The sequence below is a fragment of the Sarcophilus harrisii genome, chromosome 2, assembly GCF_902635505.1.
Source record: "Sarcophilus harrisii chromosome 2, mSarHar1.11, whole genome shotgun sequence".
NCBI classification, from domain to species: domain Eukaryota; kingdom Metazoa; phylum Chordata; class Mammalia; order Dasyuromorphia; family Dasyuridae; genus Sarcophilus; species Sarcophilus harrisii.
Window position 1 is genome coordinate 112480204 of NC_045427.1, and position 15783 is coordinate 112495986.

Sequence of the window (15783 nt, forward strand, 5' to 3'; positions counted from 1 at the left end):
CCCTCTCTCGCTGAAATACCAGGAAGTATCTAGTGAGCCAATGATTAAGGGTAACGGACTTCACCGAGGAATATCCGAATTCAAACCCTGACTCAGGATTTTACGAGGGCTAAAATCTATAATTTTATGATAATCTAGATCCTAGATTAGTCGTTTAATCTCTTTCAGACCTCAATGCTCATCTGTAAAATGGGAATAATAGCACAAAAAGAACCGTTGGAGTTGTAAATTGAGCAACCATTCTGGAAAATAATTTATCGTTTTGCACGATAGCTACAATGTGTATATCCTTTGATCTAAAGATTCTACTGCTAGACACATAAACTAAGGAAATCAGTAACAAAAATAAAGAGACATTATATACTTCAACAATACTATATGATGACCAGTTCTGATGGACCTGGCCATCCTCAGCAAGGAGATCAACCAAATCATTTCCAATGGAGCAGTAATGAACTGAACCAGCTACGCCCAGAGAAAGAACTCTGGGAGATAGTCGACTAAGAACCATTACATAGAATTCCCAATCCCTATATTTATGCCCACCTGCATTTTTGATTTCCTTCACAAGCTAATTGTACAATATTCAGAGTCTGATTCTTTTTGTACAGCAAAATAACAGTTTAGTCATGTATACTTATTGTGTATCTAATTTATATTTTAATATATTTAACATCTACTGGTCATCCTGCCATCTGGGGGAGGGGTGGGGGAAAAAGGGGAAAAATTGGAACAAGAGGTTTGGCAATTGTTAATGCTGTAAAGTTACCCATACATATAACCTGTAAATAAAAGGCTATTAAATTAAAATAAAATAAAATAAAGATCCCATATACAACAAAATCATGTTAATGTACTTTAAAATTTACCATTCAAAATCACAGGCACAAAATTAAGCTCCAAAAATTATCTCAGGCTTGAGGGATATATAGATTATTTTGGGTAGAGATAGTTTAAGACTTACATCTGCTTCTTACTTTCAGATTACAGTAGATGGTTCCCTTAACCTACCCTAAAATCCCTTTGGTCTTGTGTTTTATGTGTTTAAAAGGAGGAAAGCATCAAGACAGAATTTGAAAATCTTCCCAGAATGAACTGTTTTTGATCCTTTATAATAAGATGATGAAGTTTAAGAAATTGATTGATGTCACTAGTTCTCCCAGAATTCTCTGAAAACTTACTGTACCAAGACATCTTTCAAAAAAAAAAAAATCAATGTTTACCAGGATAGTGCAAATAAATACATTTTTATTACTCATATTCAACACTTTCTATGAGTTTCATTGGAGGTGGGGAGTGGGGTCAAGCTTCTATAAATCCATACTCTGAATAGCAATAGATTCCAGATGATATAGAGATGCACATGCATGCATGCATACATATGTATTATCATCTTCCCATTAAAGAATAGCTTCATTCCTCCATAATCCTTATGTTGCAGTAGAGAAAATGATTAATATAGAGTCCTGTTCCTTTTATCAATACTATGAACAAGTCACTTAATCTCTGAACTTTTTTTTTAATTGGCAGATTTTTTTTTTCAATTGTGTCCAACTCCTCATGACCCTACTTGGAGTTTTCTTGGCAAAGATAACTGAAGTGATTTACCATTTCCTTATCCAGCTCATTTTACACATGAGGAAACTAAGGCAAATAGGGTAAAATGACTTGTCCAGGATCATACAACTAGTAAGAGTCTGAGGCCAGATTTGAAGGAAGGAAGAATGAATCTACTTGACTCCAGGCTCTAGCCATTGTGCCACCTACCTCCCCCTCTCATTGATAGGATGAGGTTAATAATAACTGCCTGGCTACACTCATTTAGCAAGGATTAATATGACAATGTATTGTAAAACCATCTGAACCAATAACATGTTATGTAAAAGTGCATGTTCATGTACACAAAGGCCAAAAAAAAATTTTTTTGGCTACTTTATGTATGACCAACCACATCTAACATTGTATTTGTTCTGGGAATCATATTTTAGGGACCATATTGATAAGGTAGAGAACATAAAGGAAAACAATCAGGATGATGAAAACTCTCAAGTTCATGCTATATGAAGATCAGTTGAAGAAAATTGAATTATAGGGTAAAAGGACAATTTCTTATTTTTTAATATAAATTTTGATTGGAGTATTTTGCTTCTATATGGCTTATATTTCCCTTTTTTGCTCCTCAATAATCAAAATTGTCATAATTGTTTATAGTCATATCACATTCATGTATCACAATTTTGCTACCCATTCCCTCATCAACAGAAATCTGCTTTGTTTCCAGTTATTTGCTTTTCCAAAAAGTGTTGGTCTCTCATATATATATATAAATGTTTTAGAATATTCATTTATGCAGTTAGTTTGCAATATTTCCTTTAATCACTTTGTTTATATCCTTAACTAATCACTTATTGAAGAATGGCTTTTGTTCTTAAATTTTTCTTGGCTGAAATATGGTTTGTATATCAAACCCTTCTCAGAAAACTTGATGCAAATATTTCTTTTCTCAGGCAATCATTTTACTGTCTGTGACAAATGCTGAAAAGTGTTGCAAGTTTTGAGGTAGTGTGGGATAGTGGGTACTACTGACCAAGAGGTTTTCAGAATGAGAGGTAAGTGATCAGAACAATAAAGTAATCAATAGAAACCTTGAACAAACAAGGAATTGGGGAACTAGGAAGACACAGGTGGATTCAGCCAGTCAGAAAGAATTTTGTGATTTTGAGAAAACTACAAACTTAAGATAATAACCCAATCAGCCCAAACTAGTTAGGATCAATGACTTGACCAAATCACTACTGCACCTGCTTAATAGGTTATTTGAATATTAAACAACACACCCCATAGAAGGAGTTTTCTGCCATTTTTGAACATGGGATGTATGTTGAGGGAGGAGGAATGTGGTGTGTGTGTATATATAGAGGGGGGGGGGGGGGGGGGGGGAGATGGAAACATGTACTGGACATATCAGAAAGATTGTAACCCGGAAGAAAAGGACCAGTCCATTCTCTGAAGGAAGGTACTGTACCAAACTAGAAAGTATAAAGTTTTTCCTACTTCTGTGCTTGGGACTCCCTCTTCCTGAAGAAGAGTGGGTCCTATTTCTGGCCAGAAACCTTAAGACGATTCCTTAAGATCCTTCTTTAATAAATTTTCCCCAATATCTGATTTTCAGTGTCGAGTGTATTTTTAAAATCCTTCAAATAAAATGTTACTATTTTTTATTTGTCTTTCTAAAGTTTTCCTATAAGTAGTTTGATTGGTATAGCATTAAATCTATTGTTAAATTTAAAATTAATTTTGGTAGTATTGCAATTTTCATTATACTGGTAAGGCCCAACCATAAGAAGTATTATTTAAGGTTTTTCTTCTATTTGCTTGTATACATGTGCTTTGGTAGATTGGTAGATTGGATTTCAGATATTTTATACATTTTGTAGTTGTTTTGAATGGGACTTCCCTTCAATTCTGGCCTCCTGGACCTTGTTAAAATTATATGGAAATCCGGGTTGTTATTTTTTAACCTGAAATTATACTGAAATTATTAATTGTCATGATTACTTTGCTTGCCAATTCCTTAGAAGTAAATGATCATTTCATCAGTAAAAGGGATCATTTTACCTTTTTTTTTTTTTGCTTATCTTTATTTTATTTTATTTTTACTTATTGGAATTGCTAGAATTTCTAGACCTAATTTAAATAATGAGGGAATGGGGCATCTTTGTTTAAGTTTTATTTTTACTGGATAAGCTTCTAGTACTTCCTAATTGCATGTGTTAGGATGGATCTGGAATGATCAAATCATTCAAATAACTTTATCCTCTCATTTAAAGGACACTTTAAGGAAGACTGTTTCAGTCAATAACTCAAAAATTTTACATCATGTGCATCTACTGGAGTTGCGCAGAAAATTATTCTGATTGACTGATGAAACTGATTATGTCCTAAGGATCATCTATAAAATGTCAAAACAATTCAGTACAAAGGAATTAGATTAAGGAAGAACTAGGAGAGAGTGTGGTAGCAAGGAAGGAGATTAGGAAGTATAGTTAGCAAGGAAGAAGATAGGCATTTCCATAGCATTTACTATATGCCCATATATTTTACAAATATCTCATTTGATTCTTACAACAACCTGCAAAGTAGGTGCTATTATTATTCCCATTTTACAAGTGAGGAATTGGAATTAAGTGACTTGCCCAGAGTCACTCATCCAATAAAGGTATGAGATAGGATTTAAATTCAAGTCTTACTGACCCTAGACCCAGAGTTCTATCCACAATACCACCTTAAGTGAGAAGGAGGAGGAAGGAGGGAAAAGTAGGAAAGTGGCAGCTCAAGCTTGGAATGAAGGAAAATCTTGTGAGTTTTGAAAGGTGCAGAGAATTTAGGCCTTTCTATCTGCCCCAACAGCATTCCACACGACAACTAGTGGCAATATCTGCTTCAGTAGCCAACAACAGACTCATTTGGTAGATTCAGGAGTCCACAACCTACCTAGCAAAAATGCTAAAAAATGCCTAAACGCAAATTTCTTGAATAACCCACAAAGGAAAAAAAAATAACTTCCAGCCACCTGGAGCTGAGACAAAATACCTGTATTCTGCAGACTCAGTCATCAGTGTGAAGGAAATAGCATTTTATATGTATTGTATCCCCCAAGGCAACTCTATACATTTTTGAAGAAGATTTTCAGTAAGCTTCTATTTAGCACCTACTGGACTGAGAAGTTGTAGATCAGTGTAGAGTGAATTTTATTAATGGGAATTGCCAACACTCCCCCCCCCCCATGAAATCACAAGTCCATACTCTCCACCCCTACCCCCACTCCCTCGACCCTAACAAAATGTCAAATATAAATACTCTGTTAGGCACTGGGATACTAAGACAAAGTAAAGAAATAGTACTTGTCCTCAAGAAGATTACATTATATTTAGCCGGAAAAAAAAGAAAGTAATTACAAAATATATACAAAGTAAATGTAAAGTAATTTTAGTGTGGGGTGAGGTTGTAAATACAAAATAATTTTCGTCTCAGGGAAGAATACACAAGACTAATTGTAAGAAGTTGGCAGTTCGTTAATTTGATGACAGTTATCTGCAAACATTTGAAAGGCTGTTTTAGAAAGGGGATTAAATGACTTTACCTGGGCCCCGAACTAGGAGCAAAGGTGCTCATTTTAGTCTGATATAAGGAAAGAACTAGTGATTTCTAAAAAGCCCTTCATTCTTTCCGGAGTGCTTGCCCTAGCTATTCAATCTACCTCCCCAGATGCTCAGGGTCTCCGCAGGCAGATACTGTATTCAGCGGGACTCCCAGAGCATGCTCCTCATCCACAGCTAGCCCACCCCAAACTGTGTCCCCTGGTGTTTTCCAGCCTCTCTGCCTCTGACTTGTAGTCCTTGAAACTATTTCTTTCTGCGCATAAGTGTCTGTGTATGTGTGTCTGACAGTCTGTCTGGGCTGTATGTCTGCTGGATGCAGAGTCCAGGAGTTCCCGTTCAAAGTTATGTTGGCTGGTGTGGGGATGAAAACGGGGAACTAGGGGTAGAGAAAATCCTCTTTTGTTGCCTTTCGGTAACTGCACGGGGTCCTCTTCCAGCACCATCTTCCTCCACTGCACACCTTAACTCTTTCAGCTGTGCCTTTCTCTAGGCCTTCGCTCAGGTGGGGAGGCTGATTCTCCCAGCCAATCACAATAGTTTTACTCTATGATGTCAATTGCCTTTATCCAATAGCCAAAATTCTAAAATTCCTGTCAATTTCATTAAGCAATTGCCTCACTTGGCAATCAGTTGCCAAGATGGAATCATCTTGGGGTTATGAGAAAGTCCCTCAATACTTCTGCTCCTTCAGTATCCAGTTATCTTGTTTTATGTCTTGCCATTGGATCCAAATGGAGACCTTGCACAACTCTCCTTCAAATCCAATTCACTTACATGAAATGGTATCACCTCTCTGATGTCAAGGATCTAATAAAAATAGATCCAATATAGAGAACAGATAGAGGACTGGACTTGGAGCCAGGAAGACCTGACTGAGCTCATATGCTGCCCCAGACTCTTAACAGCTGTGTAATCCTGAGCAGATCACATTAACCTCCCAGGCTCATTCTCCTTATGTGTAGATATAGCATAATAATACTACCTGTGAGCATCAAATGAGCTAATATGCGTAACATGTAACATGCAAACTATAAAGCAACATCATCATCGTTATTTGCATAGGATGAGATGTAGATGTAATGTGATATATGGAGTAGATGCTCAGATTCAGAAAATAACATAGCCATTGAAAAACTAAGATATTTTCATTGGAGAAAAAATTGTAAATGGCACAGAGTGCCAGTGTGGAGTCAGAAGTTCAAATTTGACCATGGACTAGTTGTGTGAATCTAGGCAAGTCATTTAATTCTATTTGCCTCAGTTTCTTCATCTGTAAAATAAGCTAGAGAAGGAAATGGAAAACCATTCCAGTATCTTTGCAAAGCACTCTGCAAATATCTTATTTGAGCTTTATAACAACCATAGTTTGCTATTATTATGTAATAGGTGCTGTTATTATCCCCATTTTACAGTGGAAGAAACTGAGGTAGAGATTAAATGACTTATGCTGGGAGGGTCACACAACTAAACAAGTGTGTGAAGCAGAATTTGAATTTAGCTCTTCCTGACTCTCAACCTATTCATTCACTCACTTGACTCTGGTGAATCTTAAAGAGTAGTTGATCAGTTAAAATGGGATAGGAGGAGGAAGGGGGAGACAAAAGATATGGCCTTTGGCATATGGCATTTTTAGAAGTAGCTTGCTTTGATAGAAAAACAAAATATCATTGAGTTAAATGCATTAAAATACAGTTGGTCATAGACTAAAATACAGTGGACATAGTTGTAGTAGAATTCCTTAAGAGATAAGGATTCACAGCAGGATGATTTCAGAAAGGCTTGGAGAGACTTACATGAACTGATGCTAAGTGATATGAGTAGAACCAAGAGAACATTGTATACAGCAACAGTAAGAATATGATCAATTCTGATGAACAGAGCTCTTTTTAACAATGTGGTGTTTCAGGCCAATTCCAATAGACTTCTGATAGAGAAAGCCATCTGCATCCAGAGAGAGGACTATGGAGACTGAATGTGGATCACGAAATAGTATTTTCATCTTTTTTGTTGTTGTTTGCTTGCTTTTTGTTTTTTTTCTCACTTTTTTCCTTTTTTGATCTGATTTTTCTTGTGCAGCATGCCAAACATGGTTCCAAGTCCAGACCTCTATCTGTTCTCTATATTGGATCTATTTTTACTAGATCCTTGACATCAGGGAGGTGATACCATTTCATGTAAGTGAATTGGATTTGAAGGAGAGTTGTGCAAGGTCTCCATCTGTATCCAATGGCAAGACATAAAAGAGAATTCCACACCAGAGAACTTTATAAATATGTATACACATATTGAATCTAACATGTATTTCAACATATTTAACATGTATTGGACTATCTGCCAGGTGGGAGAGGAGGTGGGAGGAAGAAGGGGGAAATTTGCAACAAAAGATTATGCAAGGGTCAATGTTGGAAAAATTACTCATGCATATGCTTTGTAAGTAAAAAGCTTTAATTAATTTTTAAAAAGAATTGCACATGTTTAACGTATATTGTATTACTTGCTGTCAAAGGGAGGGGATGGAGAGAAGAAAGGGAGAAAAAAATTTGAAACACAAGGTTTTGCAAGAGTGAATGTTGAAAACTATGCATATATTTTGAAAATAAAAAGCTGAAAAAAAGAAATAAGGATTCATTCTGTCACATCCTAAGAATGATATTAGGTCTAGTCTTTTCAAAATAATTCTGTTCCATTTATCAAATGAAAGGAATTCTCCAAAGAATGAATTTGATTTTGTTCTGTTGAAGTTTTAAGAAGAATAAACATTTACATGAATGTTAAATAGTTTCTATAAATACTACATGAAAAATTTTTCCATTCAGTATTTTCATATTGAGAAAGAAAAACCAAAATTATTTTTTAAAAAAGAGAGAAAAAGAAAAACTCTATTAAGGGAACTAAACAATTTTAGGCTTAGTTTTCCTTTATCAAAAAGGTATAAGTCTATGCTCTTATTAATATATCAAAGTAGCCTTAAAATAGTGAAAATCCTACCACTGTCACAAACTTTAATAATAAACTTCTTTTTCAGGTTAAAAGCACTATTGTCTCTCATTTTTTAATATGGTAAAAACCTCTACAATGGCTCTTTGTAAATGTACCTGCCAATTTTTACTAACATCAACTCTTGGATCATTTCATTTTGATAAAATTCATTGAGTTTCTTTGACTAAGGAAATCAGAGCCATTCCTGATACCATTCACTAAACCAATGAACAGACTCTTTTTGTTTTTCTTATTATAAGGTTTCCTCACTATTCATAGGTATAGCCATACTACAGGATGTGACTGTCCTTGGACAATGGGCTACTGTCAAGGGGTTTTTAAAGGATTTTAGAAGTACTTTGCATGTATTCATTTATTTGATTTAGACCACAGAGAACATATGCAGATTACACAGGGTTCCATTGATTATATAGACTCCAGACAAACATTTTTATCCTATTTACACAAAGAACCCCTCTCCCAAAATTTAAAGGTATAATTAGTTACCTTATCCATTGGCCTATATGGTACCAGTTGGAGAAAAGAAGAAATAGCAAGGCAGCCACAAATATTAGGCAATAAGAAAAATTGATTAGAAGGTTGGAATAAATGTAAACAATAGTTCAAACCTTCAACACTTCTCATTTGATTTATTACAATAATATCCTAAATGGTCTCCCTGCTTCCAGTCTCTCCCCATTTCAGTCCATCCTTTGCAAAATACCAAACTGATATTTCTGAAACAGATTTGATCATGTCACCTGCACTCTCAAAAATCTTGAATGATTTTCTGGTGTCTCTAAAAAATCTTCAGCCTGGCATTTAAAGGTCAGCTACAATCTGATTCTCACTTACGTTTCCATTTTCATTTCATATTAATCTTTTTCACATTTTTTCAATTCCAGTCAAACTGAGCTGTTAGGCATTCTACATACAATATTCTATTGTCTGCCTCTTCTCTTTTCTTTATGCTTAGAATGTACTCCTAGCCCACTTTTGACTTAAAGGATAACCCAACTTCCTTTAAGGCATACACAAATCTGCTGCCATTTCCTAGAAGGGGCCTTCTTGATCCCTCCCCCTAGTCCCCAACTCCATTCATTAACACTTTCACCCTCTTGAAATTGTTTTGTATTGTTTATTTTATGGTTCAATTTATCTAAGTCTAAGAATGGTAAATTGAGGTCCTCCACTAATATAGTTTTATTTTCTATTTTCTCCTGTAGTTCTTTTAATTTTTCCTTTAGGAATTTAGATGTTTTGCCATCTAGTGAATATATGTTTAGTATATATATATATATATATATAGCTTCATTGTCTAAAATACTTTTCAGCAAAATGAAGCTTCCTTAATTAGCCAATCAGCATTTCTGGTTATGTCTCTTTTTAGTTTTGTCTGAGATCACGATTGCTACTCCTTGCCTCTTTTACCTCAGCTGAAGCATAATAGATTCTATTTTAGCTCCTTGTTTTAACTCTGGGTATGTCTTTTTGTTCAAGTGAACAACATATTGTTTGATTCTGGTTTCTGATTCATTCTTCTATACACTTCTGTTTCATGGATGAATTTATCCCATCTATATTCAGAGTTATGATTACAAACTGTATATTTCTCTTTATCTTTTTCTCTTCTTTTTATCCTTTTTTTTTTTACCCACTCTCTTCCTGAAAAAAAAAAATCTGTTTACTTTTTGATTGCTGTCTCCCTTATTCTAACCTCCTTGTTAATACCACCTCCCTTTCTCTTAGCTTCTTTTCCTCCTCTTGCCCAACTCTGGTGGGGGGGGGAGAGGGAGAGGGGGTGTGTATGAGTGTATCCTTCCCTTTTCAAAACAGTTCAGATAAGAGTGAGGTTTAAACTTTGCCTGTTCCTTCTTACCCATTTTCCCCTCCATTGTAAATACTGCCTTTTTTATGTTTCCTCTATCACTATTATTTAATTTTTTAATTTTTTTGCTCTCTTTTTAAACTCTTTTAGTAATTCTTGTTGGATTTAATCCCAATATGCATTTTTCTCTGAGGCTTTGCTTTTAAATGTCTTTAAGTCATTGTCTTCAGAGTTTGTGTATTAATCTTCCCTATCATCATAGTAGCATTTTATAATAAAGTTCTTTTTTTAATGTTGTTTTTGTTGTTTGACCACTTTTCCAGCCTATTTCTTGACTTTTTACTTGATGTTAGTCAGGCTGTGCTCACCTCAGGGAGGTGATTAGCCTAAGCTTCTGTAACTCTTTTGGGGGTCCTGTAGGTTTTCAGTGCTTCCAAGGTGTGTGATGCAAGGAGAGTTCTGGTCACTATCCTCTTACTATAAGCATTGTTCTTATCCAAGTTAGGACCCTGCTTCCTCATACCTGCATTTCTCTTCCCTGGGAACTATGTTTTAGAAAAGGATAATGGGCAAAGGAACTGCCAAAAGATTTCTGGTCCTGCACCCAGTGCTAGCACAGTTTCTTATAATCTTCTTCTGACCAGCTGCTCAATCCCCTTATTCTCCATAGGCACTGTCTGCTCTGCTACTATTATTCCAAACATGTTTGTTACTGCCATATCCACCTTCACACTGGAAAAGGCTAGTGCCTCCTCTTCTGCACTATCCTCCTGCCCAGTTTCTATTCTAGTAGCCACAGATTTCTTTTTCTGTCCTCTTAAGCTGTACATTGGTGGGAAATGACTCACTGTGACCTCTGTTTTTTCTGGCTATCCCACTCAAAATTCAGCTTACTGGGCTTATTTAAAGTTGTATATAGGCTTGAGTTGAGAGAATTCAGCAGAAACACTCACTGCATTCTGCAATCTTGGTTCCAACTCCTCTTTTCTTCTTAAAAAGTTTAAATATGCTCCATAATTACCATTTCATTCTTCTTCATGAACCCAGAAAACATCTCTCCCCCTTCATTACCCTAAAGACACTGTCAAGATCCTTAGAGGATGGGTAAATATGTATCTAAAAGTTGTGAGCAGTTATTTGTTTCTGATTCAATTTAGTCATCCTTCTATTGTCAATGTGTTAAGAGGTTAATTAAATAGGAAGAAACAACTGAATGTATTTTATGGGACAGTTATGACATGCTCAGGATACTGTATAAGCAATAAAGTTGAAAAGCAAGTGCTTTCACCAGCTCACCATGAGTATAAATGGTTCAATTAAACAGACCTTAAAAAGAGAATTGTCTCTTTCTCCACTATAAATTTATGAGAAGTTTTAAAACTTTTTTATGTGTTGATCCTTTGGAGGTCTTTCAGCCCTCAAGCACTTTAGAAGATTTTTTCCAAATTTATTTTCTTTTCCTCTCTTATCCATCTCATTTCATTGTCTTGATGAACAAAGAAGAAATTTTGGCACTGATCCTGAATTAAAGGTAAGCATCAATAGAGAGGAAAGCCAAAAAGATCTTGTCTCACACATGCTGACTGTGTGACCTAGGGCAAAAATCATTTTATACCTAAGTACTTTAGACCCCAGTTTCTTAAATTGTGGTTTGTGATCCTATAATGGGATCCTGTAACTGAATGTAGGAGTAGCGAAATTATGATTTATTATCAGTAAATATTTGATTTGTTTACCTATTTTACATACCAATGTACTCAGGGTCATAATAATTTTGGAGGTAACAAGGAGTCATGAGTGGAAAAAATTTAAGAACATCTGCTTTAGGCTACAATCTAAGATGACAAGGTACAATTCAGGTGGCAACTTGCATTGGGAACCAAATGTGAATTCCAGACCCAATTCTACCATGAACTGGCTATGTATCTATGAGGTATACTGACTCCCCACCTCTCTGTTGCTTCATCTATAAAATGAAAGAGTTTAATTAGAAGAATGAGCTTTAGAGTACTTTCCAGCACAAAAGTTTCATAATCCTGGGTTATTTTCTAGCAATGTGACTCAATCTAATCAACAATTCAAAAAAGTGTCTGGCACTTTTTACCTCTAGCTTCCACAGTCCTCAGCCTTGCTTGAAAAAGGTAGTAAATAATCACTTGGACTTTTTTCCATGCTTAGCTAGGAAACAGTCCAAGTAGATGGCAAGTATTAAAACATGGGCTGGATGCAATAATCCCTTCAATAGGATAGCCTGTCACAGTCTGCCTACCAGACTGCTCATTGTGCTTCAGCAGGATCTGGAAGCCTTTTAAAAATGACCATGAAGGGAGAATTACCTTGAAAATGAGCCAGAAGATATTTGAATCATTGTGTTAACAGAACTTTCTTGTACAGAGGGAACATTCTATCCTTCTATTGAGAAATAAAAGATAAATTCTAGTTTGAAAAACAAATAGACAAAAAAAAAAAAAAAACAAAACAAAACAAAAAGTATAGAACTGTTCCATTTTCCAAGACCCATACCAAGTGAAGGCATTCTGAAGCTTTCTATCCTTAGTTGAGTTGGGTGATTATCACAGAGATAAATGTGACCGAGCATGACCTTGCCTAATTAATTAACTCATGGTTAGAAAGTACTCTCAGTTCCCTAAATAAAAGGAACAATGGGCATTCAGCTAATTATGATCCTGGCTCAATAGCTAAGCTAATTAAGATGAGAGTTTTTGGGCTTTCTGACAGTTTTCACAAAAGTGATGAATTCAAAAGAGAGCCTCAAGGGAAGCAAATTTCAGATACTTTATAGTTCAGTACTGGGGACTAATCAGTTTGAGGATTGTAAGTCAACACTAGTGTTCCCAGAAAAATAGGAACTCCCATGGGTCAATGCTGGGAATTAAGCATGATATCCCTTATCAGGCAAATTGGTTTATTAGAGTCATAAATCATTCATGGGTATTTGAATAGGTCACTTGAAATTTTCAGCATTCTCCCAAAGTAAGTTTAGTTTCCTGCAAACAAAAAGAAAACAAGTCATTTTAGTCTCTGTTTTGTTTTGGGTTTTTGTTGTTGTTGTTATTGTTATTGTCGTTGTTTTGTTTTGTTTTGAATTTATAAAAACAAGAGAAGGGTAAGATGTAGAAATGGCATTTCCTTTAAGATCATCTAGTCTAACTCCTTCACTTTATAGATTAAAAAAAAAAAAACTGAGACCAGTAAAATTAAATGTCTTGCTCAAGGCTGGGGTTCTGAAGATAAAATTGTAGTAATTTCTCCTTTCCCCTTTCCAAGCTCTTTATAACCAGAACCAAGCAAAAAAAAAAAAAAAAAAAAAAAAAAAAAAAAAAAAATTCCAGAACAGAAATCTTTGCCTTCAGGGCAAGAGTCAGAAACTCTCCTTACTTCTCTCACTTGTGGTTGTTATTTGTCCTTTTTGGAAGAGGACCAATGATATCATGATGTGATGTATTAATTTGTAGTTGCATTGGATTTAAGTGAATCAGAGATGTACAAAGTCATCAGCCTCACTCTTTCTTCCAGAGTCCTAAGTCAAAACAAAGGTGAAAATAATGGTGAATATCCCAGAATGCATTGACATCTTTGATGTCTGACCAAGTTCTAAGTACTCCACAGCCCCTGCTTTGGCAACCTTTATGGCAGTGGGAACAAATTGCTCTCACCTGCCCTTTCCTCCAGTGTAGAGGGCTGAAACTCTGAAAAGGTGTACTTGAATCTAAGACAGCAGAGCACTTAAGGTTAATTACCTACTCAATGTGAGATAATGATTCTATATACATATATTTAGGTGATATGGTGATGTGATGGCTCTCCTCAGGATTGGCTTGCTGAATGAGTTGTGATGAGATAATTGAAGGCAAGGATTGGAGGGTGAAGGGAGAGGGTCAGAGTCGCTCTACACAGCATGATCAGAGGAGAGACTTCAGGCTCCGGACTCCAGAGTCCAAAATTCATCTTTACTGAGCAGAGTGACAACTTGCCTGCCTCCTTCACTTCTCCTCCTAAAGAACAAGGACTTTGATTGATCCTGACTCTGATTGCTCCTGAAGCCCTCCAGAGAGCTAGCCAGGACATTATATTCCAGAGGAAGTCTTCATGTACTTGGGTAGACACCCTACTAATTGACTGACAGATTCATGACCTGTTGGTTACCCTCAATCTGTCTTAGCCCATCTGTAAAGGCAGTTTTACCTAGATGTGGCCAGCGCACAAGCTACAGCTTCTTGGAACCACAAATAAGAATTGGGTGACAGATGGACACCAAGGATAGCAAGTCCTCACACCACAGGCTCTAGTACTCTTTCAGCACCTCTATACATCCTACTTGTGGGGTTACCTCTCACTTGTGGTTAATTGCAAATAAATAGCTTGACTATTTCATTAGAGAGAGACTTTTTGCTGTGGTAGCTCCACTACAAAGTAAAAACTTCTCAGGGTAATATTCAAACCTGTGTATCTCATATGTCTTTACAATTTTTTTTTACTTAATTTACTTAATTGAACTGATTGAACATATTTGAATTAAACTGAAGGTGGAGGATATTGGAAATAAAAGTTTTAATTATTCAATTTGGTCATCTACATTCTATTCCACCATAATAATGACTCTCCAAACACCAACTGAGATATTTACCACAAGGAAGACTTTTTCTGTTTATTATCACTAAAAAAAATAGTGAATATTTATTTAGATCCTACTGGGGCCACCTACATTTCCTGCTTGCAGTATAGAATTCTCTCTATTCCCTTTCTATTAGCTAATAAGAACTTTTCCCCCTGTGTTTATATGTGTACATATACATGCATATAAAAAACATATATATGTTATTTTCACATTATTAATCCCTCAAGCATCATTAATTTTGGAAAAGTCTCAGAAGCACATGAGTTTGCCAGTCCCTTGTAACAGTTAATACATGCCAGGCCTCAGGGGAATTTCTTGTGGCTGACACAATCTCTATTGTTTTCCTTTGGCTTTTCTTTCATCAGTTTTCTTGACTCCAGCTGTAGTTGTTTAATTAGTGAATAAGAAACAGAAATAAGAGTATCAGACTATAATACACTTTTTGTGGCTGGCAAAACTGGAATAAAATCAGTAGTAGGGAAATTTGATCTCTGCTTACTTCTGACTCTCTTCTTTTGTAAGCTCCTCAAATTAACCTTTCTTTTTCTCTCCACACACCTACACCCCACACCATTGGGGGGAAAAAGAAGGAAAAATATAACCCTCCTAAAATGAATGTACTAGGTGCTTAATCTGACACATTCACAGATCTCCACCAGCTCTTTTTACATGGAGCATGCTGGGAAGATGACTCCTTGGAGAATCATCATAACAGATGAAGGAAGTGGCTCAGAGACACTGTGAAATTTATATGGACATTTTGTAACTGGTTCCATTTGGCTGCCCACACATTTAAGAGGAATCTTTTTCTATTGGCTGCATTTTCAAAAAGGATCAGAATCAGCTTCAGCAAGGGGTGTGTTAATAAACGTTCAATAACAGGTTCTCCAAGGAGGAAAATTGTATATGATATACTTTTAAGTTTACTTTTCATTATTAACATTATCTCCATCATTATCTTAAGACAACAAAGTCAACAAAACAATAAATTCAAACCTTGATTTGTAGTTTGGTGGTTTCTGAAGTATAAATTCTCTCTCTCTCTCTCTCTTTCTCTCTCTCTCTTTTAACCTTTTTAGATAATTTTCAACACTTACCCTTGAAAAATCTTATATTCCAAATTTTTTTCTCCCTCCTTTCCCCCTCTCTCCTCCCCTAGATAACAAGTAATCCAA